At 40.1% G+C, this 18,915-nt stretch overlaps 1 pseudogene; it reads right to left on the minus strand.

Annotated features, from left to right (window-relative positions):
• Window positions 1-17,232: 17,232 nt before the first annotated feature.
• Window positions 17,233-18,109, minus strand: LOC148120088 (prostaglandin D2 receptor pseudogene; annotated as a pseudogene).
• Window positions 18,110-18,915: the final 806 nt, after the last annotated feature.

Below are 18,915 nucleotides of genomic sequence, written 5' to 3' on the forward strand. Positions count from 1 at the left end.
TAACATACTACAAAAGCATTTGTTCTGCTATGTTCATAGCAGCACTATTTGTAATAGCCAGAACCTGGAAACAGCCTAGGTGCCCCTCAATAGAAGAATGGTTAAAAAAGGTGTGGAACATATACACATTAGAGTTTTACTCAGCGGTAAAAAACAATGATATCTTGAATTTTGCATGCAAATGGATGAAAATAGAAAACGCTTTACTGAGTGAGGTAAGCCATACCCAAAAGAGAAACGCGGTATGTATTCACTCATAAGTGGATTCTAACCATAATTAAAGGTCTTTGAGCCTATTATTCGTGATCCTAGAAAAGCTAAATAAGAAGATGAACCTGATGAAGATTATTTAGCTATCCGCCAGGAGGTAGGAAATAGTCAAGAGTCCCAGGTAACTTCGGGTGCATGGGGGGGTGGGAGGGTTGATGAAAGGGGAGAGGGTTAGAGAGAATGGAGTAGGGGAGGAATGGGGAAAGCTCGGTGACCTGGGATGGGGGGGAGGGAGGAAGGATGAATATGGGATCAGGGAATTATATATTTCAACTGAGGGAATCATTTTAGGGTTTACAGGAGACTTGATTATATATGGGATCCCAGGTCCAAGGAGAGATCCCCCAGATTGTTCTCTGGACAGAGGAGAGGGTGCCTGTTTCAGGCGTGGCCCATAACCATACTGATGTATATTTTGCTTATCACCATAGATCCTTCATCTGGCGAAGGACGGAGATACAGACGGAGACCCACATTGAAGCACCGGACTGAGCCCCCCAAGGTCCAAATGAGGAGCAGAAGGAGGAAGAATATGAAAAACGAAATCAGGACTGCGAGGGATGCTATCACCCACTGATACAAGGGAACGGATCTAATGAGAGTTTACCAAGGGCAGTTGGACTGGGACTGAACGAGGACGTGATCTAACCAGATTCTTGGAATTTGGCCGGATTCTCTGAATGTGGCTGGCCTGAAGTCTTTCTGAGAAGCCATTGATTATGATACTGGGACCTGTTTCCTCTGCATATACTGGATTTTGGGGATCCAGTCTGTTTGGATACTCACCTTTCTGGACCTGGATGGAGGGGGGAGGAACTTGAACTTCCCACAGGGCAGGAAACCCTGACTGCCCTAAGGGACGAAGAGGGAGGAGGAGAGGGAGTGGGGGGAGTGGGAGGGTGTTGGGAAGAGGGGCAGAAATGGAAACTTTTATAATTTAATAAAATTTACTTTAAAAAAAAAGAACTGGATGAGAAGTACAACAAAAAGATTGAAGAAATGAGTAAAGAAATGGAGGAGAAGTATAACAAAAAGTTGGAAGAAATGAGTAAATCCGTGAATGATACACTGGGAAACCAAGAAAAAACAATCAAACAGGTAATGGAAACAGTTCAAGAATTGAAAACTGAAATGGAGGCAAAAAAGAAAACAAAAAACGAGGGCCGGCTGGATATGGGAAATCTAGGTAAACGAACAGAGACTACAGAATCAAGCATAACCAATAAGATACAAGAGATGGAAGAACAAATCATAGATTCTGAAGATACCATAGAGAAAATAAATGCTCAGATCAAAGAAAACAGCAAATCCAACAAATTCTCATCACAAAACATTCAAGAAATCTGGGACACAATAAAAAAAACCAAATCTAAGAGTAATTTGGATTGAAGAAGGAGAAGAACTGCAGATCAAAGGCCCAGAAAATATATTCAACAAAATTATAGAAGAAAACTTTCCCAATCTAAAAAATTATATTCCTATGAAGGTTCAAGAAGCATACAGAACACTGAATAGACTTGATCAAAAAAAATTCCCCTCGCCATATAATAATCAAAACACAAAACATTAAAGAAAACAAAAGATTAAAGAAAGAATATTAAGAGCTACAAAAGAAAAAGGTCAAGTAACTTATAAAGGTAAACCTATCATACTTACATCAGACTTCTCTATGGAACCCATGAAAGTAGAAGGTCCTGGATAGAGGTACTGCAGAAACTAAGAGACCATGGATGCAAGCCCAGACTACTATACCCAGCCAAGCTATCATTCACTATCAATGGAGAAAACAAAATATTCCAGGATAAGAACAAATTTAAACAATTCGTAGCCACAAACCCAGCCTTACAGAAAGTAATAGAAGGAAAATCACAACCCAAGGAATCCAACATTCCCGACACTGCCTACAATAACTCAACATCTAGCGACCCTTCATGAGCTTAACTCAAAGAAGGGACATATACTCTATTAAACAAACACACAAAAAAATAATAATAACCGGAGTCAACAACCACTGGTCATTAATATCACTTAATATTAATGGACTCAGTTCACCTATAAAAAGGCACAGACTAAGAGATTGGATACGAAAACAGAATCCAACATTCTGCTGTTTACAAGAAACAAACCTCAACCACAAAGACAGACATCTACTCAGAGTAAAGGGTTGGGAAAAGGTTTTTCAAGCAAATGGACCTAAGAAACAAGCAGGTGTAGCCATTCTAATTTCCAACAAAATTGACTTCAAACTAAAATCAATCAGAAGAGATGGAGATGGACATTTTATACTCATAACAGGAACAATTCATCAGGAGGAAGTCTCAATCCTGAATATCTATGCCCCTAATATAAAGCCTCCTACTTATGTAAAAGAAACACTTCTAGAACTCAAGGCAGTCATCAATCCACAGACACTAATAGTAGGAGACTTCAACACTCCTCTCTCACCAATGGACAGGTCAATCAGACAGAAACCTAACAGAGAAATAAGAGATTTATTGGAGGTCTTGAATCAAATGGACTTAACAGATATCTATAGAACATTCCACCCAAATAGGAAAGAATATACCTTCTTCTCTGCAGCTCATGGAACCTTCTTGAAAATTGATCACATACTGGGTAACAAAGCAAACTTCCACAGATATAAAAAATATTAGTAACCACCTGTGTCATGTCAGACCACCATGGATTAAAGTTAGAATTCAACAACAATGGTACCCCCAGGAAGCCAACAAACTCATGGAAGTTGAACAGTCAACTACTGAATCACCCCTGGGTCAAGGAGGAAATAAAGAAAGAAATTAAAGTCTTCCTTGAATTTAATGAAAATAAAGACACAACATACTCAAACCTATGGGACACTATGAAAGCAGTGCTAAGAAGAAAGTTCATAGCACTAAGTGCCCAATTAAAGAAAACGGAGAAAGCACACATTGGAGACTTAACAGCACACTTGAAAGACCTAGAAAAAAAAGAAGCTGATACACCCAGGAGGTCTAGAAGACTGGAAATAATCAAACTGAGGGCTGAAATCAACAAAATAGAAATACAGAAAACAATCCAAAGAATCAATGAATCAAAAAGCTGGTTCTTGGAGAAAATCAACAAGATTGACAAACCCCTATCCAAATTAATCAAATGGCAGAGAGAGAACATGCAAATTAATAAGATCAGAAATGAAAAGGGGGACATAACCACAGACACAGAGGAAATTCAGAGAATCATTAGATCTTACTACAAAAATTTATATGCCACAAAGTTGGAAAATGTAAAAGAAATGGACATTTTTTTAGATAAGTACCATATACCAAAGTTTAACCAAGACCAGGTGAACAATCTAAATAGACCTGTCAGTCGTGAAGAATTAGAAGCTTTTATCAAAGATCTCCCTACCAAAAAAAGTCCAGGACCAGATGGTTTCAATGCAGAATTCTACCAGAACTTCCAGGAAGAGCTAATACCTATATTCCTTAACGTATTTCACAATATAGAAACAGAAGAATCATTGCCAAACTCTTTTTATGAAGCTACAGTTACTCTGATACCAAAACCACACAAAGACACAACCAAGAAAGAGAGTTACAGACCAATCTCACTCATGAACATTGACACAAAAATCCTCAATAAAATACTGGCAAACTGAATCCAAAAATACATTAGAAAAATCATCCATTATGATCAAGTGGGCTTCATCCCAGAGATGCAGGGTTGGTTCAACACACGCAAATCTATCAATGTAATCCACCATATAAATAAACTGAAAGATAAAAACCATATGATCATTTCATTGGATGCTGAAAAAGCATTTGACAAAATTCAACACCCCTTTATGATAAGGGTGTTGGAGAGATTGGGTTTACGGGGATCATACCTGAATATAATAAAAGTAATATATTGCAAGCCGACAGCTAACATCAAATTAAATGGAGAGAAACTCAAAGCCATTCCACTAAAATCAGGAACACGACAAGGCTGTCCACTCTCTCCATACCTCTTCAATATAGTGCTTGAATTTCTAGCAATAGCAATAAGACAACATAAGGAGATCAAGGGGATTTGAATTGGAAAGGATGAAGTTAAACTTTCGTTATTTGCAGACGATATGATAGTGTACATAAGAGACCCCAAAAACTCGACCAAAGAACTCCTACAGTTCATAAACACCTTTAGTAATGTGGCAGGATACAAGATCAACTCCAAAAAATCGGTTGCCCTCCTATACACAAAGGACAAAGAAGCAGAGAGGGAAATCAGAGAAACATCACTTTTCATGATAGCCACAAATAGCATAAAATATGTTGGGGTAACTCTAACCAAGGAAGTGAAAGACCTATTTGACAAGAACTTTAAGTCCTTTAAGAAAGAAACTGAGGAGGATACCAGAAAAAGGAAAGACCTCCCCTGCTCTTGGATTGGGAGAATCAACAGAGTAAAAATGGCAATTCTACCAAAAGCAATCTATAGATTCAATGCAATTCCCATCAAAATCTCATCAAACTTCATCACAGACCTTGAGAGAACAATAATCAAGTTTATATGGAAAAACAAAAAAACCCAGGATAGCCAAAACAATCTTATATAATAAAGGAACTTCTGGAGGCATTACCATCCCTGACTTCAAACTCTATTACAGAGCAACAGTCTTGAAAACAGCTTGGTATTGGCATAACAACAGAGAAGTAGACCTATGGAATCAAATAGAAGACCCGGGTATTAACCCACAAACTTATGAACACCTGATTTTCGACAAGGGAGCTAAACGTATACAATGGAAGGAAAGCTTCTTTAACAAATGGTGCTGGCATAACTGGATGTCAACCTGTAGAAGAATGAAAATAGATCCATATCTATCACCATGCACAAAACTCAGGTCCAAATGGATTAAAGACATCAACATTAATCTGACCACTTTGAACCTGATAGAAGAGAAAGTGGGAGGTAGTCTACAAGATATAGGCACAGGAGACCACTTTCTAAGCAGATCCCCAGGAGTGCAGACAATAAGAGAAACAATGAATAAATGGGACCTACTGAAACTGAGAAGCTTCTGTAAAGCAAAGGACACTGTCAGTAAGACAAAAAGGCTACCTTCCGATTGGGAGAAGACCTTCACAAACCCCTCATCAGACAAAGGTCTGATCTCCAAAATATACAAAGAACTCAAGAAACTAGACACTAAAACTCTAATTAACACAATTAAAAAATGGGGTACTGATCTGAACAGAGAATTCACAACAGATTAACTTCGAATGGCCAAAAGGGACTTAAGGTCATGCTCAACCTCCTTAGCGATCAGGGAAATGCAAATCAAAACCACTTTGAGATATCATCTTACACCTGTCAGAATAGCCAAACTCAAAAACACCAATGATAGCCTATGCTGGAGAGGATGTGGAAAGAGGGGAACACTCATCCATTGTTGGTGGGAATGCAAATTTGTGCAGCCACTGTGGAAATCAGTGTGGCGGTTTCTCAGGAAACTGGGAATCAACCTCCCTCAGGACCCAGCAATTCCACTCTTGGGAATATACCCTAGAGATTCCCTAACATACTACAAAAGCATTTGTTCTACTATGTTCATAGCAGCACTATTTGTAATAGCCAGAACCTGAAAACAACCTAGTTGCCCCTCAATAGAAGAATGGTTAAAAAAGTGTGGAACATATACACATTAGAGTTTTACTCAGTGGTAAAAAACAATGACATCTTGAATTTTGCATGCAAATGGATGAAAATAGAAAATGCTTTACTGAGTGAGGTAAGCCAGACCCAAAAACAGGAACGCGGTATGTATTCACTCATAAGTGGATTCTAACCATAATTAAAGGTCTTTGAGCCTATTATTCGTGATCCTAGAGAAGCTAAATATGAAGATGAACCTGATGAAGATTATTTAGCTATCCGCCAGGAGATAGGATATAGACAAGAGTCCCAGGTAACCTCGGGTGCATGGGGGGGTGGGAGGGTTGTTGGAAGGGGAGAGGGTTAGAGAGAAGGGAGTAGGGGAGGAATGGGGAAAGCTCGGTGGCCTGGGATGGGGGGGAGGGAGGAAGGATGAATATGGGATCAGGGAAGAATATATTTCAACTAAGGGAGTCATTTTAGGGTTTACAGGAGACTTGATTATATATGGGATCCCAGGTCCAAGGAGAGATCCCCAGATTGTTTTCTGGACAGAGGAAAGGGTGCCTGAACCGGCCTTGGCTCATAACCATACTGATGAATATTTTGTTTATCACCATAGATCCTTCATCTGGCGATGGATGGAGATAGAGACAGAGACCCACATTGGAACACTGGACTTAATTCCCTTGGTCCAAACGAAAAGCAGAAGTAAAGAGAACGTGAGCAAGGAAGGCAAGATCAGAGGGAACCTTCATCAGACGATGGATGGCGATACAGATGGAGACCCACATTGGAGCACCGGACTGAGCCCCCCAATGTCCAAATGAGGAGCAGAAGGAGGAAGAACATAAAAAAGTAAATCAGGACTGCGAGGGATGTGATCACCCACTGATACAAGGGGACTGATCTAATGAGTGTTCAACAAGGCCAGTTGGACTGGAACTGAAGGAGGACGTGATCCAACCAGATTCTCTGAATGTGCCTGGATTCTCTGAATGTGCCTGGCACGGAGTCTTTCTGAAAAGCCATTGACAATGACACTAGGACTTGTTTCCTCTGCATATACTGGATTTTGGGGATCCAGTCTGTTTGGATACTCACCTTCCTGGACCTGGAGGGAGGGGGGAGGAACTTGAACTTCCCACAGGGCAGGAAACCCTGACTGCTCTTAGGGATGAAGAGGGAGGAGGAGAGGGAGTGGGGGGAGTGGGAGGGTGTTGGGAGGAGGGGTGGAAATGGAAACTTTTATAATTTAATAAAATTACTTTCAAAAAAAAGAAAACTGTTTAGTTACTGAAGTATGTTTGCATCCCATGTAAATCAGAAATTTAATTCCTCAGTTTTTGTGAAAAACTCCCCTAATTTTTTTCTTAGCAATTTTGGATTGAATCTTTGAAATACTCTAAGGGAAGTCAAAGCTTGTGAGTGTTCTAAGTAAAGGACATGACATACCTTCCCAGTCATTAAGTTTTCTGTAAATCATTAGCTTCAATGTCAACTGTTCTTTATTTAGAAGAGATAAAAACTGACACTTTGATTCAATCAAGTATAATCAAGAAGACATGATTATTCTAAACATATATGCACCAAACTCAGGGGCAACATTTTGTAAAATATATTTTGTATTTAAAGACACAGATGGACATCAACACATTAGTAGGGGTTTGTTTGAAAGCCCCACTTTCTCTAATAGGCAGGCCATTGAGACAAAAAGTAAACAGAGAGATATCGGAATTAAATGATATCATATCTCAAATTGGCTTAATAGGTATCTACAGAATATGTCACTCAGATACCAAGGAATAATATTAAACTCAAGAGCAAATAGAGGTCTTTCTCCAAAATCTAAAATATCCTGTATAACAAAACAAATTTCTTAAATTATTTAATCTTCTCCTATAGAGCACATCCCAACTTCAGTTTCCCTTCCCTTCACTCTTCCAACCCCCTCCCACCCACCTACTCCCCTCTTCCTCAGATCCATGGTTCCTCCATTTTCCTTTTGTAAAGAGCACGCCTCCCAGGTATATGAACCAAGCATGGCATCTTAAGACGTAGATTCTCATATTAGGGCTCAGCGAGTCAGTCCAATAGGAGGAAAAGGGTCCCATGAGTAGGCAAAAGAATCAGAGACACCCTTATTCCCACTGTTAGGAGTCTCATAAACTCTAAACTAACAACTATAACATATGCAGAAGGCCTAGCTCAGGCTCATGCAAAATCTGTGATTGCTATTTCGGGCTCTGTGAGCCTCTCTAAACCCTGTGCACTTCATTCTGTGGATTGTGTTCTGATTGTGTACTCAACCCCTCTGGCTCTGACAATTCTTCCTCCTCCACTTCTGTGGCATTCCCTGAGCTCTGTGGTTATTATTACCAAGTGGAGATCTCCATTCGTGTTCTGTGGGAGACTCTGATTATGATTGGCCACTGATCTATAAATATAGTAGAATATCATCAGGAATTATCTCTATCTATATGCCTATCTATCATCTATCTGTATAATATTCCAGGTCTCTAGACTATCTAGCCTCTAGTTCCTGATTACCCAGGTAGTATCAGGCTTGGGCTCTCTCTTATGGCATGAATTTCAAATTAGACCAGCCATTAGCCACTCCTACAAGTTCTGAGCCTTCATTGCCCCAGCATATCTTCAAGTCAGCTACATTGCAGACTTTGCAGCTGTGTTGATGACCCAGTCCAATAACTGAGAGTTGCCTGGTTAAAGAAGATGGCTGGTTTTGGCTCATATCCTCCATTAATTGGAGGATCCTCCTCACTAGTGTCATCTTCACAGAATGCATGGAACTTTCCACATCACTTCCCAAATGCCCTCCAATTCCAATAATCTTTCTACCTCCATCCCACCTCCACCTCATCCCTCTTGTTCCCATTCCCATACTTCCCCAGCCATAGTGGACTTATTCATATTAGCCAGAAACTTTAAAAAAAAAATCTAGAGGTCTCTTAACTAAAGAATGGATAAGGAAAATGCGGTACATTTACACAATAAAACATTACTTAACTGTTAAGCAAATAACATAAAATGCATGTAAATGAATGGAGCTAGAAGAAAATCATCCTTAGTGAGGCAACCCAGACCCAGAAAGACAAATATTATATAATATTATAGAACATATATATATATATATATATATATATATATATATATGTGTGTGTGTGTGTGTGTGTGTGTGTGTGTGTGTGTGTTCTATAATTGGATATTAGCAGTCAAGTAAATTATAATAATGTTATGATCCACAAACCCCAAGTGACTAAGTAACAAAGATGGCTCCAAGTGGGAGTGCATGGGTCTCCCTGGGAAGAAAAATAGAACAGAACAGATCTTAACAAATTTAAAAACATTCAACTTCATGTGTCCTATCTGACCACAATTCATTATAACACAGAATTAATAGCAACTAGATCTCAAGTAAATACATAAACCCATGGAGTTTAAACTCTTCATTACCAAATAATTCCTTCATTACTGAATAAACAGAAACTGTTCTTACATTTACTGGCACGCATATCAAAACAATCACAACAAAACTATATTACTTGCAACACAGTTTGGTCAACAGTTCAGGTATATTCCTAACTAGCTCTTACATCTTAAATTAAAACATTTCTATTAGTCTATGCATTGGCACAACACTGTTGCTTACTGGTAATGGTCTGGTACCTTTATCCATTGGAAGCTACATGGCATCTCTTTGACTCAACCTACTCTCTCTCTTTCTATCTCTGTTTAGGTTTCCTGCTTGACTTTATACTGATAAACCATTGGCTGAAATAGCTTTATTCATCAACCAATAGAAGCAACACATACAGAAGGACATCCCACATCATTACTGAACTGGGCCAAAGAAGAAATCAAGAAAGAAAGAAGAAAGAAGAAATAAAAAATAAGAAAGAAATATTCTCTGGAACTAAATGAAAATGACAACACAACACAACCAAATATCTAGAAAACATTGATAGTAATCTTAAGAGAGAAAAATAACATTCTATGTACCTATATTTAAAAAGGAAGGAACACAGGTATAAGACATAATGAAGCAACTCAAAAATGGAAAATCTACAAAGGATGGGAAAATAAAACATATAGTTATGGGTAGACAATGGGGAGGGTTAGATGCAGTATGGGAGGGAGGAGGAGACAGAGGAGGGATGGAAGATATGGAAGAGCAACTAACACTAATGGCCATTTGAGAGATTGTATGGAAAGCTAATATGGTAGAAGCATACACACACACACACACACGTGAAAGAAATCTAAATGGAGTCACAAAATAACGGGGTAGATAATTGTCCTAACTAGATTTCTTTCACCACTGAGTGGGAATTATTCGTACCAGGGATGGTTTCATCTAACTAAGCTACCATAGAGTTCAAGCTATCACCAAGGTTATTAGTTGTTTGCTGTGAGAAAATTTTCCTGTACACTGAAAATATTTGCCACTCATATTAGTTTAATAAAATGCTGATTAGCCAGTAGTAAAGCAGGAAGTATAGGCAGGACAACCAGATGAGGAGAATTCTGAGAAGAATAAAGTCAGAGACGTAGTCACAAGCCAGACAGAGAGGATGCAAGATGAGAGTGTCTTACTGAGAAAAGGTTCTTTGGTATGAATGATTCCCATATAGTTAACAATATTAAGCATGAATCCTTACTCCCAGCATACAATACTTCACATGGATCTAGGAGAAAATGATCTGGAGAGAAGAAACAAACTGTGACTTCAGTTGAATTTGTCTCTGGGTCCTTCTTATCCCAAGTGTAACAGTATTTTGTCTGCTGTTTTACAGAATCAATTGTGTTCTGTTTATTTCCTCAGGACCCACTGTGGTCCAGAAAGTGACTTAAGTCCATCCATTAGCAATCAGGCAAGAATGGGAAGCAGCCACCCTGGGTGGTTCATAGAGAGTCAAGGAGGATCACCTTCAAAATTTTATTGAAATAAGCAAGGTTCCCTTAGAAGGACTTTGTCATTTGTCATGGTTAGGGTGCAAATAATGATTGATATTCTAACTCCCCCCACCCAGAAATCTGCCTTCTCTATTAGCTCCACCCTTCTTTCAGCAGGAAGATTCAGCAAACTATTTCTATGCTGTCCTGGAACGTAAGAGTAAGTGTGACAGTAAAACTAAACAAAATCCCAGGAGCTCCCAATGAGGCAGTGCCTGCTGCAGGAACACTACTCAGATGCATACCCGAAGAATGAAGACAAATGGTGGTTAATTGTGTCCGCTTTAACTATTGATTGGACCAGAGGATTTGTTTACAAGTAAAGCATTCTTCCATCTCTTTTGGAAACAGGAATTAAGAGAAACTTTCTTCAGATATTCTGTCTTGAGTATTGACTCAAAAAACAGAACATAAAGAAATTGGGTAAATTAGCTAAAGGCAAAGAGTTTGCACCACAATTAAAAGTGTTAGTTTCAATTACAAATGATAAGAATAACTTGAATGTAGTGAGTAGGAAATAAAACCACTTAAACTTAGTTTTTACCCCTTATGTCTATTTTAGTTATAACCAGAGATACAGAATTGTTGAGGACCAGCCTCAACAAAACTACTTCTTGCCAGGGTAGCAGCATGGTAATTGAAGAAATATAAGTAAAGAATATAAAGACACATAAAAATAATAAGACAGAAAACACAGAAAGTATGGGGAGAGCATTCCAGTGAATGTAATCCTGAAATTTGCTCATGTTTACTTCTCTAGCTTTTATATCCAACGTAAACTGGGGGAGAAGGTAACAAAAGACTTTGTTAACATGATGCAAAAGGATTACTCACACAGTCAATGGCTTTACCACTCTGAAACATTAAATCATTAGCATTCTGTCTTCTAGGTAGCTAAGGTGCTCTATGTCATGCATGCTGAAGACCACTCTTTCCTAGGTGACTTCACAGTTACAAGAGAAGGAGCAGAAATGCATTTGCATATCCTGACCACCCATCAGGATGGCATTGAACTATCTTAATTTTAAAAGAGCCAGGAAACCACCTCCTGAGTTAGGAGATGAAATTATGCCTGTCAGTCTCCAAACTTTGACCATCAGGCACGGTGGAAGTGGACCTGCACTATTCAGCCTCCACACAGAATCATGAGTGATATAGAAAAAAAGACTCTGGGAGGGTTAGATATGTGTTGCCAGAGTGTATGGGTCGATCTCTGCAAAATCATTGTCTCTGCAAATAGAGTGAGCCTGTACTTCCTGAAAGTTGGCTAAGCTAACAAACAGGAAAAAAGATTGGATGATGCCAGTACACAGACAAACTATGACATAGATGTTATGGTGATACCAAGAAGGATATTCATAAAGGCAAAAATATATTTTCCCTTAACCACTTGAATGCCATTTGGGAATTACATTCAGATGCAGTAGTGTGACTTGAGACCATGTACCCACATACTTAGCCCAAAGTAGGGAAAGTTGAAAGTGGAAGGTAGAGGAGTTATTAGTTAACAATAAGATGAACTGGCAGGTTGGTGACAGCATCCTGTCTTAGTATCTGAAATCTTGACAAGAGATGGGTGTTGTAGCATACCTTTCTTGCAAGTGTTACATAATTTCTTTTATTCCTATCCTATATGTAGAAAAATGCAGAGAGGTAAGTTCTGGGAATCATACGTCTAATAGGAAATCAGATATGATACAAAGTAGACAAAAGTATCAGTTGTCAATTTGGCATCCCTACACACTTTCTTTAGCCATCATAACACTCAAATAAAGACAATAGAGGAATTACACTTAGTGCTAATATTGTACCACCATTTTTCATTCAGCAACAAGCAAACATATCATCTACCCTAAGGAGAATACAAAGTTCATCTCTCTACCTATAAGAGAGTTCAAACATCTTCTAGTTGAGCCCCTGCTTCCATTGGTATCCTCTACTTTACTGAGATATAGTGAGAGTCAAGACTGTTAATAGAGTATTTTGTTTTGCTATATACAGGATATCTGAGTAGTGTGAATGATGACTAAATATTCATAATGTAGTCATATTAAAGTGAAAAAATTATGTAATTATTGTGTTAAAATTTATCATTATGACAAATATAAAAATTTGTTCGAAGAAAGAAAGATTTTGGCTCATGTTGTCTTATGTTTCAGTTCATAGTTAGCTGAATTCATTCTTTTGGGGCAGAGGCAAGGCAGAACATCATTGTTCAGGAACATGTGGCAGAGGCTGGTCAACTCAAGAAGTGAAGAGTGATAGAGAAAGGGCTGTGGACAAGGTACAGCCCCAGTGACATTTCAGTGAGACCCTGCCTCTGAAGGTTCCCACTGCTTCAACAACTCTTAGTGCATGAATCAATCCATTTGTGAAGTCAGAGCCCCATGACCCAATCACTTCTCAACCCTGAACATTGTATAAGGGATTAAACCTACAATATATTGCCTTTGGTGAACACTTTATATTCAAACATACCACTATTTTGTTTTTTGTTTATTGAGACAGGAAGGCACACAATCCATAACACTATTGTAGATGTCCATTGATGGTTTGAAATCTTCCTTCTCTCCTGAAATCTTGCACCTCTTCTTTAAACTTTTTTAGTTACACCCAAAACATATCCTTAGGGTGTGCTTTACCAAACTTTAGATCAAAATACTTTCTAACTTCTCCTTTTACTCTACCCTTACCTGAGGTTTACTTGAATTTGTTACTTAATTTCCAAATAATTGGTGATATTTTGCTACTTGTCCTGCATGTGACAGATTTCTACATTACTTTGTGGCCAACAAACACATAGCTTGTAACTTCAATCTTTCAGGTTCACTGGTGTATTTTCAACTGTCTGAATGTATGGTCTGCCTAAGACAACACTGCTTGAACACTGGTACAAAGCACACTATTGGTGAGTGTAATGGTCAATACAGACATCAATTTGGTCTAATTGGTTGGTGTAATCTAGTCCCAGCTTTTACCTTGTAATAGTATCTACTTGGAAGTGAGCATTGAAATATTTAACTCTGATTGTATATTTATCTTATTTTAATTTTCTCTGCTTTTGCTTCATTCATATTATTATTTCTTTGTTAAGTGCACAGACAGAAAATATTATCTCTTCTGGACCAGGGACCCTTTACTCATTGTAAAATGACTCCTTTATCTCACAGTACTACTTGGTTTGACTTAGTGTTTAATCTTTTTTTAGTTCCAGATGTCTTAAAACTGAAGTGGGAAGAAAAACTTTTCTTTCAGAAGAATGGCATTGCTACTGGCCACAGTCAATATTACCTTCATTAGACTACCCAACAACCCCCCACTCAAAACTGCTGGATACTAATGTATCTAGGTCAAGCTGTTTCCATGGTTTCTGTTTCTCTGAGCTGTGCTTCATTGATGCTCTCCCTAAGGAGTCTATGCTTCATGTAAATTTTATTTTAATGTTTTCTTAAATCTTAAACCTTTCAAGGTGTGTGTGTGTGTGTGTGTGTGTGTGTGTGTGTGTGTGTGTGTGTTTTAAGTACCTTCATTAGTCAGCCTGGTTTCATCTGCAGTTGCTCCAGCCTATTGTTTCTTTGATTGTGTGTCATCTCAGTTCTTTCCAGACCAAATGATGTTGAGGTTTTGCTGTCTTTACTCCATACTGCATTGTTATTATCTAAAGTCACTGAACCTTCACTATTCTGCTTGAAAGAAATAAGTTTGTTTCATTTTTGAGGGAAGGATTAGCATTTGAAACTAGTACTTTATGTGTCCTTTTTTGTTTTTTAATTTCCTCAGAGTTGCTATCTTTATATGCCACCAGAACTCCCCTTGATTGGATGCTCACTAACAGCAAAGATGTGTCTGCATAGGTGATGGCTGTGGTAGGAGCACAGTGAGAGGGCACTGAATCAGAATTTTAAAAATAGATGTGAACTTCTTTTGTAAAGAAATATACATGCAAACACCTTGCTAATGATTTGTTTGTTCTGAATTAAACAAGGGATGGACTGGGGGTAGAGAGGTGAGGAAAAATGTGGGAGAGAGAGTGGAGATTAAGGGTAGGAAAATGGGAAGGATATCTCAGATCCAAAAACCCTCTGGTCAAAAGGATATGACTGAACTTCAAATTGATTTCCTTTGTCTGGCTTTCTACAAAAATGCTAATGAGGAAATACCCAGGAAGGCAGAGTATTCATTGCCTTCACGGATTCAACAAAACACACTTTAAAGATCCAGTCTTTGGGTTTTGACTACGTTTCAGGCAGCAGGACTGTTTGCAGCTTATTACACTTTTACACTCACGTTGTAACAGCCTCCACATTTAATAGTTTTATCATATGATCATTTTTTTCAAAATAAAATTACCCTTTCATTATTCATGGCCTACTTCTCATTATAGTAGGACTAAACACAGCACAGATTTGGGATGTGGAAAATGTATAGCAATCTATTTCTGTGTTTAAAACTGCTGTGAATCATTTCAATTTAGGTATATGCAATGCGTCACTTGGATTGGCATTTGGGCAGGGCAGGACCAGCAGAAGTAATTGAAGTCTCAATCGAAAGTCGGGTGCACAAAGATCAATAGGTCACCGTCAGTCATGTTTACACTCCTGGTTCTGACCTCTCCAAAGCTCAGTCTTCCTATAGCCACCTTTGCTACCCCTCCTCTGAAGTCTAGTTATCAGCCAAGAAGGACCAAGACCAACATCCCCCCTGGACATAGAAGGAGTTTGCTGCAAACAGGAACCAATACTTACTGTCACAGCTACAACAGTTACTGAGGTATAATTTTTGAGTATCCAAGACTCTTTTGCAGTCCCAGTCCATCTTATGAATCAGAGTACTGCTGCTACAGCAGTGTTCACAGTGATGCAGTTGACCTTGACCTTCACCTGGTTTCTAGAGAAAGTTAGAAACTTAACCCAGGTTTTCCATGAAGAAAAAGAGATTTTTTAAAAACTTTTATTCAAGGAAACATTTCCACTCTTTTATTACAAAGACCCTACAAGGAATATAATTCTAGCTATTTCCAAGTTTGTATGTGTAGAGAACAGACTTACACACTCAGAGGTTTGCTCTGGTATAGGATTCACATTTTTAAATTTTTTATTGTGAGGTCCATCAAGATGGCTGATTGGGTAAAGGAGTCTGTCACCAACCCTGACAACCTGACTTTAGTCCCTGGAATCCATGTGATGGACTGAGGAAAGTGACTGCACAAATTGTCCTCTGATCATTACATGCACTGTTATATGTGCACAGACATGGTAATAAACAAATGTAATAAAAACTACTTGTGGTTGTAACACTGCTCTTGAAGATGCTCTTACTAATTTTCATGCTGGTCAACAGTGTACAAGAGCCACTGTGTCCTCAACCCCTTGATGTTCCCTCAAGCACCCCTCTTCGTTACTGCCTGTATTTCCTTTTTCGTTTTTCTGATTTTTATTATTGTTATTTTTTAAGACAGGGTTCCTCTGTGTAACAGATCTGGCTGTCCTGGAACTAGCTCCTGTAGACAAGGCTCACCTTGAACTCACAGAGCTCTGCCTGTCTCTACCTCCTGAGTGCTGGGATTAACGGTATGCACCACCACTGCCTGGTTACTGCCTTTTTATTCTAATAAACTATTTGCACTCACATTATCCTTTCAAGATTGGATACTAGAATAACTCAGTGAAAAGATTTAACACAGAAGTGGTCCTAGGAGGCAATCACACAGAGATTGTAGGATTAAATTATTTCTGGCTAGATGGAAGCAAGAAGCCTCTATTGGAGACAAATGTGGCAATGACAAGTCCTCAAAAACTGAAGTCCCTAAAGATTTTAGCTTCGTAGTTACTTCTAGTTTCAGTGAATTTCATGATTCTAGTTTCTGGTTTTGTGATAGGTTACATACCATCTTTAGCTTCCGAGGCATATTGCAGTAATGGTCATTTACGTACCATGTACCATGTACTAGTTCGTTTTTTCTATTCTCTTCTACACAGTACCCAGTGTCTTTCACCATCCCTGTCCAATGATGCTCTTCAGAAGACAATGACTCCTCTCTGCCTCATAAATTTGTGCATTTTCACTTTGTACTCAGAAACACATATTTTTCTAGTTTGTAGTGTAGAAATTCAGAAAGCCAAGAGCCATTATGAAGAAAAAAAATCCTTTGCTTCCTGTGATATATGCAGAGTCTGTATGTGTTGACTTCATTCAGTGATGTTCAGTGAAGAAGCATTTTGACTATGTCAACACGAGGAGAGATTGTAGATCTTGCTTCAAGCAGTAGGAGGCTGATTTTATTAGAGAAGGAAGAATTTTGGTGCCAGAAATCATGGATGGAACCAGAACTTTATAATGGAATTCAAAACTTTAAAAATATTACTCTATTTAATACTTTCTTGCCCAGGAACAGACAATTAAAGGCAGGGAACACATAGTGAACAGCACTGTCATCAGAGCCAGCAGCAGGAGGTGATCCAACTCCTCCAGGGGATGCAGGGACCCCAGACCTTGACTGGAGCCTGGCTGGGTGTGGTCTCTGGGGCAGCAGCGAGGGTGGCGCCTCAGGCTCAGGTGCATAGTATAGAGGTTGTGCATGGCGCCCAGGTTGCACAGCACGGTAGCAAGGACCAGTAGCGCCATGAGGCTGGAATAGAGCACAGAAAAACCGAGAACTGATAGCGAGCGCTTCTCGTGGACCATCTGGATGAAGCACCAGGTGCCAGGGCAGTACTGCACAAACTTCCCTAAGCCCGCAAAGGGAAGTAAGTGCACAGAAAGCCAAGCAGAAGGCTCCCTCTAATGGCGCCACTAGCACTCCCCGGCGCAGGGTGATGTGCCTTTGGTAGAAGAAGGGGTGTCCCAGAGATAGCCAGCACTCCAGCGCCATAGCCAGCAGCTGTAACGTCGAGGCTAGCCCAAAGAAGGACATGAGGAAAGAAAAGGCTTGACATAACTGATTGCCCGCTGTAGGCAGCAGTTCCTGTAGGCTCCGGTTTTGCGCATAGGCAGCCAGAACCACCTGGCTGACCAGACACTTGCCCTGCAAGTCGGTGACTGTCAAGCCACACACTAGTACCTAGAAGACCGAAAGTGGCAGGCGCAGCGGCCTTGTTCCTCAGGACCCCAGGCCCGAGCGCGCCAGAAGCACCAGCACCAGCAGGTTGCCCAGCAGCCCGGCGCCGAAGAGCATGCTGCCCATGGTCGCGGAGGAGCCATTTTCCACCCAGGGTGTTGAGTGGCAGCGAGAGAAGGACACGTTCATGGCTCTTGAAGCGTCCGGCTGGAGGGGAGCTGTGGCCCAGGTCAGGTGCGGAGGAGTCCCGGGGCCGCTCTGGGCACCGCTGGGACACAGAGAGGGTACAACCTCTGGGAGGCTGGGTGTTGCTCACAGTCCGTACTCCTATCTAAGCTCCCGGGTCACACCCCTCGAGGAGGGCGGGCAGCTGTTGTCAGTGTCCCAGCTGGAGCAGCTCTGCTAAAAGCACAGAATTGGGAGGAGAGGCAGACTCTGTATCCAGAGTCAAAAGGAGAGCAGAAACTCCCCAGAATGTGAGCACCCAAGGCCTGAGAACTGCAGACACAGAGAGGAAACTGAGGAGGAGTCAGTGGGGAGCGGGGAAGCAGAGGAACTGGTGGTGGCCATGAACTCTGCAGCCGACCAAGCCTGGAGTTTGAGAAGGGACTATAATCGACTTTTCTCAAATCAGTTTAAATAACTAACATTTGCACCACTCCTGAAACTTGGTTCTGATTCTCTTTCAGAACCCCACAATGTGGGGAATGACCATGAGGTAAGGAAACCGTGACTTGGAAAGTCAGGAGATCTGGTTAGCAAGGCAGAGGTAGAGAGTGGCAGATAGCCAGGCATCAGGTGTTTGCCGAGTCCACCTGTCTCCTTCCATGGCTCCTTTCCCCAAGAGGGTGACAAAATTTCCAGACCAGCTTTTTCTGCCCATGGACAACCAAGACAAGAGGTGATACTGAGCAGGCGGCAGAAATCACTTTGACTGTGTAGCTAGGGGGACAGGAATATGGTTAAGAGCACTGACGCTGTCATCAAGCCTGGGT

The sequence above is a fragment of the Myodes glareolus genome, chromosome 12, assembly GCF_982192425.1.
Source record: "Myodes glareolus chromosome 12, mMyoGla1.1, whole genome shotgun sequence".
In the NCBI taxonomy this organism is placed as follows: Eukaryota; Metazoa; Chordata; class Mammalia; order Rodentia; family Cricetidae; genus Myodes; species Myodes glareolus.